This window comes from Chrysoperla carnea, chromosome X (assembly GCF_905475395.1).
Source record: "Chrysoperla carnea chromosome X, inChrCarn1.1, whole genome shotgun sequence".
In the NCBI taxonomy this organism is placed as follows: Eukaryota; Metazoa; Arthropoda; class Insecta; order Neuroptera; family Chrysopidae; genus Chrysoperla; species Chrysoperla carnea.
The window spans coordinates 31,846,893-31,870,924 of NC_058342.1; the positions used below are offsets into that span (position 1 = coordinate 31,846,893).

Below are 24,032 nucleotides of genomic sequence, written 5' to 3' on the forward strand. Positions count from 1 at the left end.
AACAGGAACCACGTCAAAGTTCACTTGCAAACAGCATCAACAACATATATATACATTTTACATTTTTGTTCCAAAATGAACTTTCTAAAAAAAGCAGCTTTGTAAAAGCAAAAATACATTTTTTAATATAAAATTTTTAATAACCCAAATCGTTAATTTAATATGATATGAATAAACCTTTAGAGAACAAAGTATGTTTGCTATTTTTATGTAAATTAATAATAAATCCATCAAACCACTAGATATATCCCCTAACTCCATCAAAATCTCCTTACCCTTTCCTTCACAACCCCTCATACGTACCTATTCTACCCCCTATGTGTTCATATACATATTATTCACTTTTCATAATATTTCTATACTTTTTATTTATATAAATTTAAAATGTTTGTGTCTTGATTAAAATCATGCGCGATTTTTTTTTTTTGCGGATGCATTTCATATATGCATCGTTTTTTTTAGTACTTATTTCATAGATATTTTAAACGGTATGTATAATTTTTTGAACTGTACACACACTTAAGGAGGTATGCAAGGATTGGATACTACCAACGATTTCAATAAAATTATATAAATATATTTTTTTATTAATAAAGTTTCCAAAAATCACCAAAAAATTCATAGGTCATCGGGCTTTTTATTAATTTTTTTATCGTTCAAAGTTGACTGAAAAAATGATGAATCATATAGGTTATCCTTTTTAATTGGATATTTCTATATCAAAAAATCTAGAGAGTGTGATAAAAAACTATCTAAAATATTTAGACAATCTTGTAGTTTAATATATAATAATACCATCAAAATATAAGATTGTCGATGATATAACAATAAAATTTTAATTTAATTATGAGTTCATTGAAGATCCATCATTTTATTAACAGAGACGACTATAGATAGTTTATTAATGATTGAAGAGAGATATCTATATTATCAAATTTTTAAGCTTTATTAAATACATTTTTTAATTAAAAACTTTCCAAAAATCACAAAAAATTCATAGGTCATGGGTCTTTTTAATTTTTATTTTATCGTTCAAAGCTGAATGATGAATCCTATAGGTTATCCTTTTCAATTGGATATTTCCATATCAAAAAATCTAGAGAGTGTGATAAAAAACTATCTAAAATATTTAGACAATCTTGTAGTTTATAATAATACCATCAAAATATAAGGTTGTCGATGATATCAAAACTAAATTTTGGTTTAATTATGAGTTCATCGAAGGTCCATCATTTGATGAACTACAGTATTGATGGTTGAAGAGCGATATCTATATTATAAAATTTATAAGCAACACTTGCACACAATATATTATATATTTTTGTAGTTGTGTGGTATTGTAAAGCTAAAAATAACTCATTACTTGACTACAAAGCATGTATTTGATTAATATGTATGTACCGTGCAATAAACCAAAACTTTTTTACAATACTGTAGTGAAACAATCACCTTAAAATATTCATGATACAATTTACTGAAATAATCATCTTAATTTTTATACTTAAATATCTTCACACACATTTTCAGTGACTACATGAAAGTGTCTAATTAAATATAAAAAAAGTTAATTTTTGTGAAAATCAAATCTGACATCAAGAAGTAATGAACATAATATCAAATTTTCAAATAACTTTATCGTTCGTATAACTTTCATGTAAACTAGCTCCCATAAAACATTTACACCGCTATGTATTTGTGTTAAGAATTACAGGGTGCGTCTTAACAAAAGTCTTACACTTTTTAACAAATTATTAACCATTTTAAATTGAAATAACGGTGATTCCATATGTGACTGACTACATTTAACCCAAATAACATAGGCCTTCAACTGACGATTTTTTTTAGCCTGTCAGTGAAAGTTTAACAATAATTGCCATCCTGATATATTAGGTTAGGTTAGGTTATATTGGCTGTCCACGAAGGACACACTTAGACTATAGAAAACCTTTGTGATACCATATATGTGTTTTATCACCTTTCCGCTGATAATTTCCTTTATCAACTCCTCAATTTCAGTGGCTGAATTAATGGCCATCTTTTCTGATATACTCAATAAATTATGACTATTTTACACTTTAAAAAATTTGAAAACTGTACGTATATTTTAGCTGTGTAAAACAATTCCTTCGAGTGATATGGAAAGGGAATTAGTGAGATCAAGAGAGGTGGAGGTTAAAAAACGGTGGTTGTGACTTTTGAGCCCAATGAAGTGGGCGGGTATCAAGCTAGTAGTAAATAAAATACAGAATTTTTTATCAAAATTTTCATTAATTTGAGGGCCATCCTATATGCTTTAAAGGAAACTCAACATTTTAATAAATATGCCATATTTAATTTTCATTTTAGAAAAAAATTTTACAAATTTAATTATACACAAATTTTCAATTTTTATTTTTTTTATTTTATTAAACCGTTATATGTTTGTCATTTTTTTTTTATATTATTATTATTTTTTTTTTTTTATCTTAAAGAGGGGTAAGTAATATGAAGAAACTTATTTTTAAAAATTTGAAAATTCTACGAAAAAAAAGAAAAATTAAATATAAAGAACATTGAAATTTGATATGATAGAAAAACTGAAGGTATTTTCTTTTTTCTCGTAATAAATAACGCATTAAAATTTAGAAATATTACTTCCCTTCCAAGAGAAAAGAATTACATAATCACGAACAAAAATTCTTCAAAAAGTCTTTTTCGTCGAAGCTTCGAAAGGTCAACCTAGTAAAACATGTGTACAATTCAAAATTTTTTTGATCATTTTGAATATTTTTACGTTTTTTTTTTTGCATCACTGAATTGAAATTTCGGGATTACATACTAAAAATTAGGTCCAGTTATTTAAGGAGATTGCAAGAATTGAATAATACTAGGGAGATCAATAAAACTTTATAAATACATTTTTTGATTAACAAAGTTTACAAAAATCACAAAAAAATTCTTGGGTCATCGGACTTTTTACTAATTTTTTTATCGTTCAAAGTTGGCTGAAAAAATTATGAATCATATAGTGATCCTTTTCAATTGGATATTTCTATATCAAAAAATCTAGAGAGTGTGATAAAAAACTATCTAAAATATTTAGACAATCTTGTAGTTTATAAAAATACCATCAAAATACAAAGTTGTCGATGATATTAAAACAAAATTTTAATTTCATAATGAGTTCATCGAAGATCCAATTTTTTTATGAACAGAGACGACTATAGTTAGAGTATTGATGATTGAAGAGAGATATCTATATTATCAAATTTATATGTATTGTAAAGCTACAAATAACTCAGTACTTGACTACAAAGCATGTATTTGGTTTATATGTATGTACCGTGCAATAAACCAAAACTTTTTTTACAATACTGTAGATTTACAATCACCTTAATTTATGATGCAAAATTGAGTTTTTCTCTTAGACTGTACTATTCTGATGTCCCATAATGTACACTTTTATCACACAGTAAAAAAGTTTTACTTGATTCTGAATTTCTATTATAACAAGTAAATATTTTAAGAGGTAAAGATCTCAATACTTAGAAAGTAAGTATAAGCGATTGTTAAAAAATCTTCTTGAATCCACAAAATTTTTACTTGCTACTTTTTCCCGACTGAGCAACGCAAAGAAGTGGTAATATGTATATCAGCCTATGTCTGTTTCTCTGTGGCACAGTAGAGCCCAAACGCGTCAGTCGTTTTTGATGATTCTTACGTCAATTGATTTGTCTTAACCTTGCAAGTGCTACTGAAAAGATATGGCAGTAATGAAAATTCAATATGGCGGCCAACATACGACATATTGTGAAAATGTAAGTGTGTTTCTATGTGACACACTAGAGACCAAACACTTGAACCGATTTTGATGATTCTGCAAGTGTAGCTGAAGATATGGTAGTAATGAAAATTCAACAGGGCGACCATCAGACGCCATATTGTGAACTGCCAATATTGTAAAAATTACTGATTTTTACGACGCTTAGAATCGAATCCGAATTATTGAGGTTTTTCTGTAAATAACTTTAATATATAATAAGTGCAAACTGCATCATATTTCTATTCTAGAAAAGTTATTTTCTCAACAATAGATACTTTTAAAGTTATATCTATGTTATAATAAGAAAGTGTTTTTTCTGACAAAATTTCCCATGGGTTGTTAGAAACCACACGAGAAACCAAATGTTGAAAAGTCTGATTTAATTGTCTATAAAATTTATAATTAAAACTGTTGTCTTAAAACTGTAACTGTGAAAATTTTGATGTATAATAAAATGTAAATAATTTTATTTTTATGTAAATAATGTTATTAAGTTCTTTCCCTTTGCGTCACATGTCTTGATGATTTTTAAATGGATAAAGATCTGATACAAGTGAAGTTTACAAAATTTAAAAAACCCCTCACAAATGCTATTTATTTTTTGTAAACCCAATTTTGAAACTTAGCTATAAAATGTTCTCAATTAAGTCGGTTCGACCGTTTAAGGGGCTACGATGTCACTGAGAAACACACAGACGCACAGATAAACACTTTAAACTTATAGCACTCCTTCTTAAATCAATATCAAAGTGATGGTCAAGGTCATCAGATGAGATGAAAAGGATAGAGCTATCATTTTTTGGGACAAATTTTTGGGAATATTTTAATTGAAATTGAAATATTTGAGTTGAGGGGAGTGCCAAACTACGTTTTGCAAGCCAAAAAAATGTTTGCTACTTGCGTAATACGTAAAAAAAAAACTGAAAAAAGTCCGAAAATTTTAAGCAAAACTTTTTTTGCTTGCAGACGCTTTCAGACTCCCCTAAGGGATCCAAATAACATACCAAAAAAGCAGCTTTTTATCGAGTTTTGCGATTTTAATGAAAATTTGACTGGCGAATTCATAAATGAGCAAAATAAGTTAATTAGGTTATGAATCCGTAGGAATTATCTCGTTAATCGTAAAAGGTAGAACAAAAGTTTAAACACAAAAAATGTTATGCATTATAAAAAAAATTAACAACTTTTGTTTGACACATTTGACTGGCGTATAACAACTAAATCGCGAATTTGACTGGCGTATAACAACTAAATGAAGATGTAAGTAGTAACAAAAAAAACTTTGTCCCATTTCTTTTTTTATTAAAATTACTCTCAAATAAGTATTACCTTGATTATTATCCATCAAAAACCGTAAAATTTAACTTCAATTTAACTGTGACGGTAAGTTTTCCTTTGTGTTATATGCGAACGAAACAAAAAACACATCGCATCATAATTTGAATCAAATTATAAAAAGTTTTTAGTTAAAGTTTAACCGTGAACAATTTTTGTGTGTAATCCCACATGAAAATAAAAAAAAAAGAATACCGAACATTAAAATAATTGCATTATTTCAAAATGAGAAAATTCATATAACACACACGAAAATAAAAAACAACTTTGTACCTGGACGAAAATGAAATAAAAATGAAAGCGGAAATCCTTTTTTTCCTAACTGACATTTTCAATTCGCAAGAGACATATTATTATAATATTATATTTATCGGGTGTCGCAAAATTAACGGCATTAATTCACACTTAATTAAAATTTTTATTCATAGTTTTCGTGTACATTTATGAAAAATGTATGAGCACGGTAGTGGGGGCACATATTTAAAAAATATATATTTTCAATTTTGATGATAAATTATATAACTTGACGATATAAGACGAAAAGTAAGAATGAAATTTTTCGATATGTGGCGTAATTTTCAAAATATCGAAAATTGGAAATTTTGTTTAAATTTTTCAGCTTTCGATATTTGGTAAACCAAGGCAGTTATCGAAAATTTTATTCTTATTTTTCGTCTACATTCATGAAGTTATAACAAAATTCATCATCAAAGTTGAAAATAAGATAAAAATAATTTTAACCCTAAATCTACCCTGCTCTTACATACCTTATACAGATGGAAACACTTGGTTTTTTTTATTTTCTATGTCATTGCTAATATGTTTACTTTCTTATTAAAAAGTTGTTTTTAATTTGTTTTCTTTCATTTCAAATGAAAATTATTAAAAACTTTCAAAATATGTCGTTTTTTGAGATTCCTCCATAAGAACGAAGCAATGCATTTTATATTAATTTTCAATTACTTTTTTCTTAAAAATTTGAATGGATACCTAAGCTAAAATAATTAAACCACATATTCTTTGACTAAAAGTCTTCCTATAAAAAAATTTTGAGCCTTTAAATCAAACATTGTTGTCATGCTCATACATCCTTGAGAATATGTCTGAGAATAGATGCTTTGCCGAAAACTTTATCAAAAAATTTGTTTGATTAAGATATTGCCCTTTGATAGTCCACAAAAAATAAGTGGGTGGAAATGTTTTTCTGTTGGAAAATCGAAAAGAAAGGTTAAATTTTTTTCGATATCTGTTGCACATGATCTGGAATCGAAAACTAAAAAAAAACATCCGAATTCGTTGATAATAATTACAAGAACGGTAACCAACATGAACCTGAACTATCAACTTTAAAAGGACGATATAGGTTAGAGTGGCTCTCCTGGGGTGGAACACACTTAGTCTACGGGGTCCGTTGTGGTACCGAAAAGGATTGGCTCATCCCTGGCCACTACTACATGAACCATTTGGAGCTGTTTAAGAACAGCAGGAGACGTCGTCGAAGAGAGGCTGGCTCAAGTAAGTCCATCTCCTCAAGAGCTGGGAAGTGATAAACAAGATGAGATATTGTCTCCTCCTCCTAACCACTGTGACAGCTCCTGCAGTAGTCGTGAAACACTGCCAGGCCCAGACGTTCAGCATGCCTGCCTCCCAACCAGTGTCCTGTAATAGCTGCAACAACTTTGCTAACAGAGGCCCTTGAAAGTGATATAATCTTTGCAATGTCCACGATTGTACTCAGACCACAAGTACGTTCCTCCGTTCATCTAAGATTGGCCTTTTTTAATTAAGTACGATTTTTCCCTTTTTAAGGACGATATAATTATAATCACTTTTTCAAGAGAATTCATTTTCGAAGACACATTCTTAAGCACAATTTTCACAAGAAAAACAACTAACAAACACCAAATAGCCACTCGTTTGCTTTTGAAACTTCCTGTATAATGTGAGTGTATGTCAACAGTTACAAAAGATAATTTGAGGGAAAACTAATGTCATTTTTCACAAACATTTAAAAGAAAATTAATTACATTCCTCCCAAAAATAAAATGAAAATGATAAAAAAAAAACCTCGCACACAGAACACATACGAATACCGTTGTAACGATACCGACATTCACACTTGATGAGTAATGATTCTGGATTTAAACATAGGTGTTACAAGGAATCGTATATTTTCATATGAAAAACTATTACGGAAAAAGAATTCTACAAAAAAAAAAAACACATGATATGTAACAACTGACGGGTATAATTGTTTGTATCAACTGCATATCCTGAATTATGCAGTATTTTAAACTGAAATTAACAAATCTACTTTTTATATATGTTTATTACCCCAAATAGTCCAAGAAAAAAGGTTTTCTGATTAAAAAATCCAAGTTGTTTCACCGGAATTATCTTTATTCAGATGCAAGAAATGACCTATGAAAAGTTCATTACAAAGTCATGTGCGCAAAAAAGATATAAACAAGGTCAAAGATCGCGAAAATGGGTTTTTTTTTTCAAATACCTCGTAACCTATTAAGCTTATGGCAAATTTAGTTATGAAATTTGTTTATAAGTTAACTTTACATAAAACAAGTGAAAACAAACAATTGACTGAGTTAATTGTTGAAATACCATGTCTAGACAGTGTTGATTACTGTATCACGTTACACATACATACATGTCACACAATATATAACTGATATACCCATATAATACTATACAATTTGCGCATAATTTGCGCTCTCATGGGTAAAGAGTGATGTTTACGAAAAAATATTTCAAACAAAAGTTGTTTATTTTTTTATAAAAAACATTTTTTACATTTACATTTTACATTTAAACTTTTACATTAAAATCTCTAACGGTTTACAAGATGGGTACTACGGACCCAAGACCCAATTGACCTATGTTGCTCATTTACGAACTAATAAAAATTTCAGCTAAATATCTCTTCGTTTTTGAGTAATAGTAATGACAGGCGGATAGACAGACGTGAGACGACAGACAGACAGACAACCGTAAATGGACTAATTAGGTGATTTTATGAACACCTATACCAAAATTTTGTTCATAGTATGTATTAATATTTTTAAGCGTTACAAACTTGGGACTAAATTTAGTATACCTTGGTATATTTTATATACATGGTATAAAAAGTTCGGTACAAAATTTCCGTAGAAGCAATAATTTTCGAAATACGAAAAATATGAAGAATATTTTATAAATTGAAAATATTAAAAATAAATAAAAATAATTTTTTCAATTTGTTTAAATATCATAAATATTTTTTTTAAATCTTTTTTTCAGCCAAATATCTTAGGCCTAACAATTGCTTCTACGGATATTTAACCTTTTTTATGTAAAATTAACTCACAAACAAATTTTATAATATCTGAAACTGAAATAAACTTAACAGTTTACGAGATAACTTAATTTTGCAATGGACTTTTCATAGGTCATTTCATTTCTTACATCCAAAAAGATAATTCCGATGAAAAAATTTTTTTCAGTAGATCGATCGACTTTTTTTTTGTTTTATTTTTTTGGGCTACCAAGAGCAATGAGTTGATCAAATCTACACTTTTAATTTATCTAATGTTTAAGGTAGTACCTACTATCGGTAATAGACTTTGCATTCAAAATTTAATGAAACTTGGCATAGTTGTCCATTATTATATCATAATTAACCAGTTCAATTTTTAGGGGCCTTCAGAGAACTGAAAAAATGATATTTTAACATTGATCCTTATGGGAAATCACAAATTTTATTTTATTTCACAAAACTGGACGTTCAGATTTTCAGTTCTCTGAAGGCCCCTAAAAATTAAACTGGTTAATTATGATATAATAATGGACAACTATGCCAATTTTCATTAAATTCTGAATGCAGTCTATTACCGAAAGTACTACCTTAAACATTAAATAAATTAAAAATGTAGATTTGATCAACACATTGCTCTTGGTAGCCCAAAAAAAAAATAAAACAATAAAAAAATCGATAGTACTACCTTAAGATATAGTGAATACATTGTTTTAGTCAAATGGTAGGAAAAATAATTATTTTAAAAGCCTTATTTTAATTAATTTTATAATTGAGTAGTTCTATTTATTAAAAATTAAATGCAAAGTATTCTGACATGTAGTTTTAAGTATATACTGATAAAGATAGTTCGAAACTTTGGTATATTATATTTTGAAAATACAAAAAACTAGACCATATATGGAATCATTAACAATATGTGCAATGTGTTTCAAAATCACCGGACAAACAAATGGATATTATCGTTATTCAGTAAGCATGAACAAGCTCAAATCTTTCAATCATGTTCAAAAATCATGCCGCCAAAGTGAATTAAGAAGAAATCAAGTTTTAATCACAAAATTATGTCTTATTAACTCGCAATGATCGATTTAACGGGTGGCAAAAAAGCAGTTGCTCTTTTGTCCGCTAAAATAAACGATCCTATTTACAGATTTTGCTCACTGGGCCTTTTTTCCTTTCATCCGCCACTAATTACACGCCAGAATACTTTGTTATTTCTGCGAAAATTGAACAACAGATAGGTAAGGCTAGCAAAAAAAATGTTTATGCATTTACCATTGACTAACAACATATTAAAAATTACCTACCTAAAAAATGATTATTTTATATTTAATTTTGAAAAATCTGTATTTATTTTTGGCTAATCAGGAAATTTTCTGAATACTCATACCAAAATTTTTTTACGAGTATTTGGAATCATTCAAACTTAATTAATAATTAAAATATTGAGCTTAAAAATGATCACAAAATTGTTATAGTGTTGTCAATAGTTTCCTTACTGACCAACGACCTTTTGAAATTAATGCCAATTTCAATTTTAAAATTGATTAGTGTAAAATTTTACTTGGAAAGTTAATTAACTGTTCTAAAAGAAATTATAGGTTTCGGTATTACAACAAAAAATTTTTTTCTAGTTTTTAGTCATCCAGAATACTTAATGGTGTTATATACCTTTCAAATAAAACCAGAATCATTGAAATTAAACACATACAACTTTGCAACTTTTTTGAAACTACTTAAAAAAACACACTTAGTAAAAAATTACTCACGTTTAATTATCTGTATATTTTGAAAAAGACGCCAAAAAAAGGATCAGCAAAATAAGTTTTGCCCGTTTATTTAGTCACAAAAACAACACACATGAAATTTGTTTATTTCAAAACAATCAACCAACTACAACAAAAAACAAAAATTTTGTAAAGTTTCAAAATTGCACACTTCAAAAACCAAAAAAACAAAAAATAAAGAAATCAAAAAAATTCACAAAAAAACACTTCAAAAAACAGTTCCACTACTCAAATAATTGAGTTTTGATTTTAAATTTGAAACCGTACTCAAAATCATATTCGAAAGCCGTCATAATTTACTACACGTTCGTTATACCTTTAAGATATCGTAACACGTATGTTTGGATGCTGTGCGCTAAGTGATAATGAACTCTAGACGTTTGAATGGTATGTGAACATCACTGCGTCGTTCGTACAACTAAAACAAACGTTTTCAAAATATTGTGCCCGATAGAAATATAACGGCGCTTCATTAGATGGCGCCCCTATCGTATATACACATATACACATTGTATGGTCGTTGACGGTCGACACACTTAACGGGCGACGCGCAACGCTCAACGTCGTCGGTTTTGTACGAATGCGCGTTATATATGTATTTTTAAAATGTATAAATAATATATCATATTTGCATTTGAACGAATTTTTTTTTTCACTAGATAAACAGGTTTTTTCCCTCTTAAATCTATTTTTATTCTACTAATTCCTTTTTTAATTGTTCTATCTCATTCTTTTTATCTTTTAATACCTTTTTTTTCTTTGTCGTTAAATAAAATTTTTCTGCATTTTCATTGTTTGCAGAAATTATTTAATCGTTTCTTATATAATGCAGACAAATAACAATAAACGTGTTGGAATTAGGAAATTAAATTGTATTACTTTTAAAACAAGGAACATACAAGCCAATTTTTTAAGCCAAGAGCGTAATCGTTAATCTAGACAAAAAATTGAGATTAATTTAACGATTAAGGCTATTATGTACAAATTTTTGATTGGCGTGAAACTTTATAATATCTTGAAGAATCCTCTAAAGAAGGTATGCAAGGATTGAATAATACTAGGGATTTCAATAAAATTTTATAAATACATTTCTTGATTAAAAAAATTTACAAAAATCAGAAAAAATTCCTAGATCATCGAGCTTTTTAATTTTTATTTTATCGTTCAAAGTTGGTTGAAAAAATGATGAATCATGTACGTTATCCTTTTCAATTTTCTATATCAAAAAATCTAGAGAGTGTGATAAAAAACTATCTAAAATACTTAGACAATCTTGTAATTTATAATAATACCATAAAAATATAAGGTTGTCGATGATATCAAAACAAAATTTTAATTTAATTATGATTTCATCGAAGAACCATCATTTGATGAATAGAGACGACTACAGTTAGTTTATTAATGGTTGAAGAGTGATATCTATATTATCAAATTTATAAGCATCACTTGCACAAAATATATTATATATTTTTGTAGTTTCATGATATTGTAAAGCAAAAAATAACTCCTTGCTTGACTAAAAAACATGTATTTGGTTTATATGTGTGTTCCGTGCAATAAACCAAAACTTATTTACAATACTGTAGGTTTACAATCACCTTAAATGTATTTTTCGGAAAAACGAGTGCAGCTTGTTATCATTTTCTTCATAGGAAATTATTTTCCATATTTGCCATACTAATGTAGTTTTCCATATTTATGAGAATGCATATACCTAGACGATTTAAAAATTTCCCAAGAAAACGAATTTTTTTCGGTCTTTTCAGAGGAGCGTCTTTAAGCAGTACGATTATGGCAATACTACCTTAATTCGAAAATGAAAACTGGCATGCAATTCATGTTATCTCTAATGAAGAAACCGTTTTTGTAACTTATGTATAAATTTGAATGAATAATAGACGCAGGAAGGAAGGAATAAAGTTCGAATAATTTGAGCAGTAAGTCGGATTTGAATGCGGTTTTCGGCATTCGATTCGTTAGAGCGTTAGGAAATTTTGTGACCTAGTCTGATTTATAAGAAATTAAAAGAATGCAATTAGCATAATTAATATGCATTTTATAATTGCATTTTAAATTGGTCGTTAATATTAAATTCACAATTTGGTTAATAGTGATGAAAATGATTTCAAACTTGTTACACGGAGGTTTTTGTGGTCGCTGAACACGAATATCGTGATAGAATTGGCCTCAGAGGTACTTGGTGCAACGGTTTTCCTCTCATCTCCTTAAGTTTTCGAGAAATTCGTCATATAATCAGCCCAAGTTACTGGGGGTTTTTGGTATCGCTGAACCCGAATATCTTGATGGAATTGGTCTCAGAAGTACCTTCAGCAGGCGAACCGTTGTACCAGTTAACTCTGAAACCAATTCTGTTACGATCTTCATGTTCGGCGATTACAAAAACCCCCTAGTAACAAGTTTGGGCTGATTTTATGACTAATTTTTCGAAAAATCCAGGAGGAGACCTCTGAATCAATTCCGTCACGATATTCATGTTCAGCGACCCCAAAAACAATTGCATATTATTCATGCAAATTGCATATTTGTAATTTCTTATAAATCAGACTAGGTCCCAGAATTTCCTGACGCTCTAACGAATCGAATGCCAAAAACCGCATTCAAATCCGACTTACTGACATTTTATGTGCTTCGTTTCTTCGTCCACAACTAAATAGAATGGTGTGTTTTCGGAAATGGATGTTATAAGTTTGTTTATGAATATAATTATTAATCAAAGAAGATTAAAGACACGGACTGTACAATATTTGAAAACTAAAATTATATATGTATACAACAAATAGGCCCTTTTATGTAAGGGAATATAAGCATGTCGTCTGACGTCTTGTGTGAACATCATTTCAAAGATAACAATCTTTCACTCTCCCTATATTCATTACAAATTGCAATATATATTTCAACAGTATGTGCCAAGAATGCTTGGCTAATAGGCTTTTGTACGCTAAGTATAAATCGGTTGGATAAAAATTTCTAATTATTATTATCATGATATGTAGATGATAAAAGACAAAATTATTTTTTATAAAAAACAAAGATTATTATTATTTTTATAAAATAAATTCAGTACAATTATCCATTCGTCACGCCATGCCAAATGCTATTAATGTTGCTTACATTTTAATAGAACGAAGCAGATTACTTGATTTATTATCATACTCAAAAATGATGATTTACTTACAACTGCTTACAACTTGTATACAGAAAAATGGATCCGAAATTATATTGTGAGGCTACGTGAAGGGCAAAAATTTTAAGCCTCGACAGAGAAACTAGTGTTTCACGAACCTCGTGAAATACTAGTCTTTGTAGATATATCTATTAAAATTAAAAGGCCAGCTGAAATTTCCGAACCACAAGCAACCTTTCTTTATGGTTTCTGATTTTAATGCACATTTTTTTTAGAACATACCATAGCGATAAAGTTAGTTACAATGATATACTAAGAATCGCTAACTGAAAAAGTCAAAAAGAGATTCTTTGATAATATAGCAAATTGATGACGTAGTAGTTTTAATTGCCATTAAAAATTGCCAGGGCAACCAACAAATGATAGTTTTATTGAAATGAATGCATAATTTAGGAACCGATTTTTATGTTTCGTGTTAAAACTAAAATAATTTTATATTTTAATTAACATTTCATGTATTTGAGTTGTAAAATTAAATTTTACTCAATTTAATTTCCTTTGTTATAATTTTTCGTGCTTTTGTATGTCATAAATATCCAAGCCCTGTTATACATATTTTGTATAACTGTCCAGTCAATAAACGTAGATACCTCAATAATTAAATACCTCAGGCATTCAATATTTATAAATATCAAATTTTATGGTTTTTTTTTCAAATCCGTTTAAAAAACATTTTTCAGGATTCAGTTTAAATTGTTTATAAATAATTGAGAGGTTTTATATCAATTTGGAAGTCTTAACTTAAAGCTCAAACCGGCTCAGTGGTCGAGCGGTCTAAAGCGGTAGTCTTTAACCGTTTGGCTACTGACTGGGAGGTTGCGGGTTCGAATCCAGGCAGCGGCAGTGTGGACAATTATAATTAATTGGTGCAAAATTGATCACATAGTCGTCGCTTGGATAAGAACGAAGTAACTCCCACGTCAATATGTAATTGTAAATATATATGTAGTTAAATAAATAAAGATTAACAAATAATGATGTAGGTGGCCTCTGTTATAAGGCATATATGTCAGAGAAACGAAGCTTAAACTCCATTATTTTTTTTTTTTAAGTTAAAGCCTGGATAAAAAGGCGGGGAGTCCTGCAAAGTTCTTACATACGTCAAACTTTTTCTAAACCTCGGAGCAAAAGACTATAAAACCTATTTTTAGTTCATGAAATTATCGCTTAATTTTGACTTGGTACATGTTTTATTATACGTTGTATATATGAAATATATCAGGGTATACTAAGTATTGTCCCAAGTTTGTAACGATTAAAAATATTGATGCTTCGAGCAAAATTTTGGTACAGGTGTTCATAAAATAACCTAATTAATCCATTTCCGGTTTTTATCTGTCAGTCTGCCCGTCTGTGTACACGATAACTCAAAAATTAAGAAAGATATCAAGCTAAAATTTTTATAGCATGCTTAGGGCGAAAAAAGTGAGGTCGAGTTCGTAAGTGAGCATCATAGGTTAATTGGGTCTTGGGTCCGTAGGATCCCTCTTGTAAATCTTAGTCAAAAATAAACAGCTTTTGTTTCAAACATTTTTTCGAAAAAAATCACTGTTTACCCGCGAAGGAGCAAATTAGGCGCATCATGTATGTATGTGTTACGTGATCTTGTAATCAACACTGTCTATACAAGGTATTTCAACAATTAACTCAGTCAGTTGTTTTTTTTAAATCTAGTAGATATCGAAAATATCCATCGTTTTCAGGCTAGGAAAACAAATTGCAAAAATATTTGTTTTTATGGAATAAAAATTTCCTAGAAACGTTATTCGATTAAAAACGAGTGATTAGTTACGAATATGAATGTTTAAAAAATAAATTATTTACCAATTTTGTAATAATAAATTTTAAAAGTGAAAAAAAAAACAATTAACTGAGTTAAATGTTGAAATACTCTATGTAAACAATGTTGAATGTGCTGGCATTATTTTTAATGAATTAGAAAAGTTTCAAAAACAAACAACTTTATGGCGGCTTTCTGCCCACCTTTTGCTCTAGTTTCCAAAGTAATTTCAAGAAAATATATTTCAAGAAAGAACATTTGTACAGATATATTATATGGAATATCTATACATGATACATATTTTAACAATTGACTCAGTCAATTGCTTGCTTTCATTTGTTTGTGTTTAAGCTTTGGTCTTACCTTTTACGATCAACGAGATAATTCCTACTGATTCATATCCTGATTAACGTATTTTGCTCATTTACGAACTGAAACTTACATTTTTCGTCGATGTCTCATTTCACATTTCTAGACAGACGGACGGCATTTCTAAGCTTTATAAACTTAGAACTAAATTTAATATACTTGGAAATATACTTTAGATATACCTAGTATAAAAACAATTAAATATATTTAAAAAAAATTTGAGGGAAGACCACACACATGAATAGATCCATTTATGTAATCCATAGAAATATTTCGGTTATGATAAAAATGCGTATCGATATAATAATTATTCGATATATTTATTACCATATCGAAAACATCGAAAACATCGAACTCATTTTAAAGTGAGGACGAAACATATATTTACATTTTTCATATAAATACATATATATACAATGTGTTCGAAAATTGAAAAAATGTTTTGAAAACAATCAGGATAAATAGGGTATTCTACTATTTTTGAAAAAGTGCATCAAAATGTTGATTTTGCTAATAAAAAGCCACCAAAAATTTATTTCTGAAAAATACACACGTTTTCTTGCCAAAAACTTAAATTAAATTTTAAACCTTTTTTAAACTGTCAAAAACGCGGGCATTTGATGACGTAATATGGGTATCATTATACGAAATAACACAAATAAGTTTGACAGATCTATTCATAGACATCTGATTATAATAAATATAAATACTTATTATCCATGTATATATTATACCCAGCTGTCTACACGGAACTAGCTGATGTTCTATGATTCATACCGCTTTTGACATCACAGCAGGGCTTGCCCGCGTTTTAGGGCACCTGATATACAGTTTAAAAATTACGATTTTTATTTTAATATTTTAAAAGAAAAATGTGCTTTTATGACTCGAAATCAGAATATTTAAGTATATTTTTACATAAATTTTAACTTTTTTCAAATTTCATAATTTATTTTTGACTAACGATAATACCCTATTATGTAACTCGTAAAACCATTTTCAATTAATAATAGATTTTTTTACGTAAAAATCTTAAAATCGATATCATCCAATATTACTAATATTAGTTTTCCAAAACATACATTTTTTAATTTTTGATGCCCTTAGGAGATTAAAAAAAAAAATGATACGCTATTAATATAATTCGAAAATCAATTATTAGAAGTGCAATTTTTTTTTCCGATAGTTAAACGAATTGCATGTGATTTTTTATCGATGGAAAATTGTTTGTTAATATTATTTTTTGAAAAATAAAAATAAAGTTTAAACAAGTGAAAACAAACAATTGACTGAGTTAATTGTTGAAATACCATGTATAGACAGTGTTGATTGTTGACAGGACGTTTTTCAAGAGTTTATGTCGTCAGTAGGTAAATTTGTATGTTTCGCAAGAATAAGTTATAAATCAGATTATGTTTTAGCCACGAGTTAGAGACTCTCTGTTAGAGACTCACATAAATTTCATTTTGTGTTTTTTTACAACGTCTTCATTTCTAATTATCGACTTTTTTTATCAAATTGAATCTATTTTCAGTTTTAACGATACACGACTTCAAAAATTATGTTTCAGAAAAAAACTTCATTTTGCAGTATAACTATTAAAATACAGGATCCTCCGGAAAATACAAACACAGATCGGAAATACACATGGTATATGAAATATACGTGGTATATTAAGTTTAGTCCCAAGTTTGTAACGATTAAGAATATTAATACTATGAACAAAAATTTGGTATAGGTGTTCAAAAAATCACCTAATTAGTCCATTTCCGGTTGTCTGTCGTCTGTCTGTCATCACGATTACTCAAAAACGAAAAGAGATATCAAGCTGAAATTTTTATAGCGTGCCTAGGACGTAAAAAGTGAGGTCAATTTCGTAAATGAGCAACATAGGTCAATTGGGTCTTGAGTTCGTAGGACCCATCTTGTAAACCGTTAGAGATAGAACAAAAGTTAAAGTATAAAAAATGTTTCTTATAAAAAAATAAACAACTTTTGTTTGAATAATTTTTTCGTAAATATCATTGTGTACCCGTGAGAGCGCAAATTATGCGCAAATTGTATAGTATTTATTATTTGGGTATATGAGTGACATGTATGTATGTTTAATGTGACAGAGTAATCAACACTGTCTATACATGGTATTTCAACAATTAACTCAGTCAAATGTTTGTTTTCACTTGCTTTAGCTTAGGTTATATTGGGTTAAAGAGGTTTTATTGTTACTTCATAAAAATTCTCCGGTACGTACCTACTATTTACTAATAATGTTTTATCATCTGTTATAAATCTTTTGCATCATGTTCCCGGCCACACAGTACATTTCATTACCCTTCTTAAATAACATACCATCCGATTTTTTTTTTGTCTTGTTGTAATTTAAAGAGCAATTATTGTCCCGCTATTAAATCAATCATTGTAGTTGGATGTCGAGGATTCCACTTTTTTTATATATTTTAATGTGTACAGAACGTACAACTGAACAGTTCGAGGGGAATTTAAAAAGTTATTACACAAATTTATGTACGATGTTTTAATAGCTTTTAACAGAAATAATGCATAACATTCATACATAAATACATATACCAACATACCAACCGAACTGAAAAAGTAAGGAGATGACATACATCTCTATAAATGTGAAAGTAAGCATGTTTGTTTGTTTGTTTGTTGGTCTGTTGTTACGCTTTCACGCCAAAACTAGCGATTATTAATGAAACTGTACAGCAATATAGCTCATACTTCAGAATAACACATGAGATATAATTTATAAAGATATATTAATAAAAATTAAAATTAAAATTAAAAAATTTATTTAATTTGACATTACCATAAATTACAGATTTCTGTAAAAATAGTCAATATAAAATTTTTCACGGCCATCTTTTCTGATATACTCAATGAATAATTACGACTATTATACATTTAAAAAAATAGAAAACCATACATATATTTTACCTGTGTAAAACAATCCCTACCATTATTTCGAGTGTTATAGAAAGAGGATAAGCGAGAGCATTTTATCAATCTTTATTTTTAAGCCCAGCGAAGCGGGTGGGCATCACTCTAGTTTTTATTTAAAAATGTTAACCGGTTATAGTTTATTAGTTCTTTTCTTTCGGGTCGAGGGTAAGCTTTCAATTTTTTCTGAGACCTTCTTTCTCTCTCACCTTCTTTGTGTGAGTTATTGAGTACCAAATGAACCTATAACCATGCGATCAAAAAATTTTATTTTTAAACCTTTACAGCAGCCCAAAATCTAATAACTCATACAAAAACCCTATTAACAACTTATTAAAATTACATTTAGACTATTAAGATTTTTACATAAAAATACATGTCAGCTCCTTAAATAAAAAGGACGAATGCACTAAAATTATTATTTAACTGGGATTATATAAATTTAAAAAACATTTACTTTTTCTTCACATGAAAAAAATCTACTATGCACTAATTTTTCAAAATTTAATACACGCAGGATTTTTCAAAATTAAAATCAGTAAAATGGTGTTAAAGGCAATTTTCTCATATTTGATACTTCACGATTTGTGACTGTGTATCTGCTTATACACCTGCCTGTATAACAAGGAAAGTTTAATGACACGAAACTAGAGAGTCGGATATTATTTATTTTAAGGCTTTTTAATTCAGGCTAGTGCAATACAAACGCAAAAAGATTTAATGAATTTAAAAAAAATTTAATCGACCGTGACAGGACTCGAACTTGCAATCTTCGGATTCGAAGTCCGACGCCTTATCCATTAGGCCACACGGTCTGTAATAGTATGTGATATTAAAAAGAGTAAGATTCAGGATACATTCCTATTTTCTTTTGATTAGATTAACGATGGTTTAATTTTCAACATATTTTATTTCTGGAAAATATATTGGGCTAAAAAGGTATTAGAGCTCTAAAAAATATCAGCCTTGTTGAAAGACCCTACATATATGTGCCTAGTTTATGTTATGCACTTATATATTTACCATCAGAAAACCTCAAAACTTCAAAAATATGAATTGATATTTGAGAACGGCAATCAAATAGTATAATTTAATGGCCACGCTGCAAAATAAAGTGAAATTATTTTCTCAAAAACATCGTATTTTAGAAGTTGCGTGTCGTAAAACAACTGAAAATAGATTCAAATTTGATTTCGATACAAAAAAAAGGCGATAATTAGAGAGATGAAGACACTATAGTTGTAAAAACATAGTAAAATTTATGAGAATTCTTCACAAAATATTGAATTACCTCATAAAAATCCCAAAAAAATAACAAGTGAACTGATTTGAATTAAAATAATTGTTATTTTAAAGCATTGAGAAGTTATATGTATCTTTTATGTAATTGATACACATATTGATGTTAAGGCAGTTGGTGCAATAGTATTTGGAGTTGATTAATTGCTTTTGATGAACTTGTATGGAAATAATCGATAAACATGTACACAACAGCAGAGTGGCGTAGTGAACTGTACTGGGCCCATAGCCCAGAGGTCCGTGGATCGAAACCACGCTCTGCTTAATATTTTCTTTTGATTAATAAAACCGCCTAACGTGTTATTTCCTAAGCTGTACATTTTTAGACTGTGAGTATATTTTTCGCCAAACCTAGACATAATAACCTTGAAAATGAGAAATGAATCATGTCATTTGGTAAAGGAATAAGGCAGATTAAGGTAGGACAGAAAATAACTTGCTAGAGTATTAATATATACGACCTTAAAAAGTACAAGATAAGTTGCACTGACTCTTTTAAGTTTAGGAGTACGATCATGGCTTCTCTCTACTAAATCTTGATCTTAGTATATCACATGTTGCATCGTCTCCCTTGACAGGCAGACATATAGACAGTATCAGTAAGAGTTATTGATATTAAAAACTAAAAGCCTTCCACTAAACATCACATCAATCTCTCAAAGAATTTTTAAATAATGTATTCTTTTGTACTCAGCCCTAATATGATTTCCTGCAATATACGCAGTCAGTGTATATTTGTTCGTTCACAACTCGTAAATATTTTATTCTATCATCATTCGTCATCTATACTGGAGTACCATGGTAACATCGTCATTCGTTAAAGTGCACCATACACTCCCAATAATCACAATTTCGAAAAATTAAAATTTAAAAAAAAAGCGAGATATGTCGTGGGACACCCGGTTGAAACTGTGTTCCTGTCGTATCTTCGCTGATTTTTTTGCTGGTTTGAATGATTGATTATGCACATGTTCAATTTTCTAAGATCTTTTGTGCTTTTTTCTTCTGTCTATTTTTTAAAAATTGGGAAAAAATGATTGTTCTGGAATTTTATAAAAATTACACACTCACCTGAATAACATTAACGAGTTATGTATTTAATTTTTTTCTCTGGATCAAAGAACTCTCGTGTGGGACCTCGGGTAAATTTACGAATGCTACAAAAGGGAAAAGTGTGAAAATAGACAAATTTTTGGACAAAAGTCTCCTGTTGGGGAAGGGGGGTTGATAGGTTAACGAAGGTCAAAAATAGCGGCAGTGTCATCCATGGCGTAGAGGTGGAAAACAACTAAGTTCGTCCCTGATTCTTACTAATGTTAAATCTAACATGTTTTACTGTTACATCCTGTATAAGATAAGAATGAATAAACGATCGTTTTTAATGGTACACTCGATACTTAGAGATATGATTCGTATAAAGTAGTTAATAATTCTTGAAGTGATCAATCTAAAGAATGCTAAACTGTAGTTGAAAAGTCTTATTTTATTATTACTTCTTCAGTTCTTCAATTTTGTGTCCCAAAACCTAGCACAAGACTCTGATATATTTGAAGACTATCTATCCAAAGTAACAAAGCAAGCATTCAATATTACATAAAAGACTAGGGTCAGACGTAGTTTTTATTTGATCATAATAAATTTGTTGCATTTAATCTTTTTTTCTATCTCTAATTTCGATCCTAAGACCCACTTGACCTATGTTGATCATTTACGAACTCGACCTCACTTTTTACGTATACTACTATTGACTTATCAGACTGTCCGACGGACAGACACACAGACAGACAACCGAAAATGTACTAATTAGGTAATTTTTTGAACACCTATTCCAAAATTTTTTCGGTAGCATCAATATTTTTAAGCGTTACAAACTTGGGACTAAACTTAGTATACCTTGATATATTTCATTTATACATGATATAAAAGGGCATATTTATACGCCCTCTTTATATATCCTGCCAAATTTCCAAACGTTTTGAGATAAGTGTCAAATGTAACGAATGACCCCAGACTGATTGATATCTTTACATATCTCATACGCTACTGGTTGTCCAATCAAATATTTATAATATTAAGAATCTCGAATCTCTTGAGACGAGACAATAATTCGTTTCTTTTCAATAACACACACATTTTATTGTTTATTTCATTTAGTTTGAACATAATGTGGCAAGTACCTGGATGACCGAGCTTTTGCTCGGTATTTTTTGGGTTTAAAAGACACAAATTTAATCTCTAATATAAACACCGTTTAAAATGTCACCATGAACATGTGCATTTTGAATGCCCCGGTAATGTTATTTCGTTAACTACGATATACACCAATAGATGTCATGAAGAGTCATATTTTGCAGTGTTTCAGTTCCTGTTTTTCTTGAAAACATGGATATAACGGCGTTTTTTTCGCCCCGAAAAACCCCAGCATTCGCATTTTCATGAAAATCGTTGGAGCTGGAGATATACAAGAATTGCTCGTATAAATATATAAGATTATGGCCTTTTATTGACATATTTTAGGTATGCTCAAAAACGTGCATCTTTTATTTGATACCAAAACACCTACCTTCATTTCTGTACTTCATTTTTATGCAATTTTTTTATTTTTAAAACTCTCTTTAAAAACGCCGTTCTGGGTAAAAAGTAAGTCGTAAATCGTTTTGGATAAAAATAAAAAAATATTTCTCGCAATTGAAACAATTTGACTTTATATAAAAGAATTCGAGAGATGCGAAAATAATTCGACCGTGACAGGACTCGATCCTGCAATCTTCGGATTCGAAGTCCGACGCCTTATCCATTAGGCCACACGGTCTCACGTTTAATATACAGTTTTACCTAAACAATTTCAATGCAGTTCCTTTTTATTAACCCCCGAATTTAAAAAAAGGGGTGTTATAAATTTGACCACTATGTGTGTATGCCTGTCTGTCTATCTATCTGTGGCATCGCAGAGCCTAAACGGATGAACCAATTTTGATATTTTTGGATTTGTTTGAAAAGTAATTTAATGGAAAGTGTTCTGAGCTATGTTTCAAGTGCGAATGTAGGGTTCCGTATCCGGAAAAACTAAAAATTATCGATAATGTTCCAAATCGGCTCAGTTTGGAAAAAGAAAAGTTAAGGAAAAGGCAATTTAATGGAGAGTGTTCTTAGATATTTTTCAAATGCGAGTTTAGAGTTTAAATTTTGTTTTCACTTGCTTATCGCTTATTTACTTTGCAAATTATTCTTAGCTTTTATTTTTAATTAATAATTAAATGCAATTTTTATATTAAAGCAATTCTAAAATCTACAGACTAAAAATTTTTTACAGCCGTTAACTTCTGTTTTGAAAATTTTTGAAATTGGCAACCCTACAATTAAAGCATACTTCCAATTATTTGGATCTGTAAATTGTTAGATACAATAATAACATTTGAGCTTTTTTTCAAATAAAAGTCTTCGATTGAATAATAAATTTTTTTATATTATTATTAAATAGGATTTATTCTATTTAATCGAAATTGGAATACCTAAAGACAATAATAAGCGTTAGAAAAGCCTACACAATATTGTGGATGTTGAGTTAATATTATGTACTTGTGTTCAAATTGCTTTAGGCTTTACTAATGCAAACAAATTCTATCCGACTCGTCGAATGAGATGAATAAACGAATATGTATCCTACATACAACGTTATCACAATGCTCGAACGTAAATTGAGCATTCTTTGTTATACCATGTATATGAAATCTACCAAGGTATACTAAGTTTAGTCCCAAGTTTGTAAAACTTAAAAATATTGATGCTACGAACAAAATTTTGGTATAGATGTTCATAAAATCACCTAATTAATCCATTCCCGGTTGTCTGTCTGTGGTATGTCCGTCTGTCATCACGATAGCTCAAAAACGAAAAGAGATATCAAGCTGATATAGCGTACTGAGGACGTAAAAAGTGAGACAAAGTTCATTAATGAGCAACATAGGTCAATGAGGCATTGGGTCCGTAAGACTCATCCTGTAAACCGTTAGAGATAGAACAAAAATTTAATGAAAAAAATGTTCCTTATAAAAAACTCTCGTTTGAAACATTTTTCGTTAACATCACTGTTAACCCTTGAGTGCGCAAATTGTATAGCATGTATTATATGGGAATATCAGTTGATTCTAGTTCATCGAAAAATCTTTTATAAACAGAATAAA

At 29.3% G+C, this 24,032-nt stretch overlaps 1 protein-coding gene and 2 non-coding genes across 3 annotated transcripts in view; all 3 read right to left on the reverse strand.

Moving 5' to 3' along the window:
• Window positions 1-10,643, reverse strand: part of LOC123302747 (protein eva-1) — a 294,696-nt gene extending 284,053 nt beyond the window's left edge. The window contains exons 1-2 of the mRNA XM_044885820.1: window positions 10,551-10,643; window positions 10,217-10,340 (exon numbers count right to left, since the gene is read on the reverse strand). The gene's annotated coding sequence lies outside the window, so the exon portion shown is untranslated. The remainder of the gene's footprint in view (window positions 1-10,216; window positions 10,341-10,550) is intronic.
• Window positions 10,644-19,291: 8,648 nt separating this feature from the next.
• Trnar-ucg lies at window positions 19,292-19,364 on the reverse strand. The gene has a single exon. It is a non-coding gene; the product is annotated as a tRNA-Arg (tRNA).
• A 3,223-nt stretch (window positions 19,365-22,587) lies between these two features.
• On the reverse strand, window positions 22,588-22,660 carry Trnar-ucg. The gene has a single exon. It is a non-coding gene; the product is annotated as a tRNA-Arg (tRNA).
• Window positions 22,661-24,032: the final 1,372 nt, after the last annotated feature.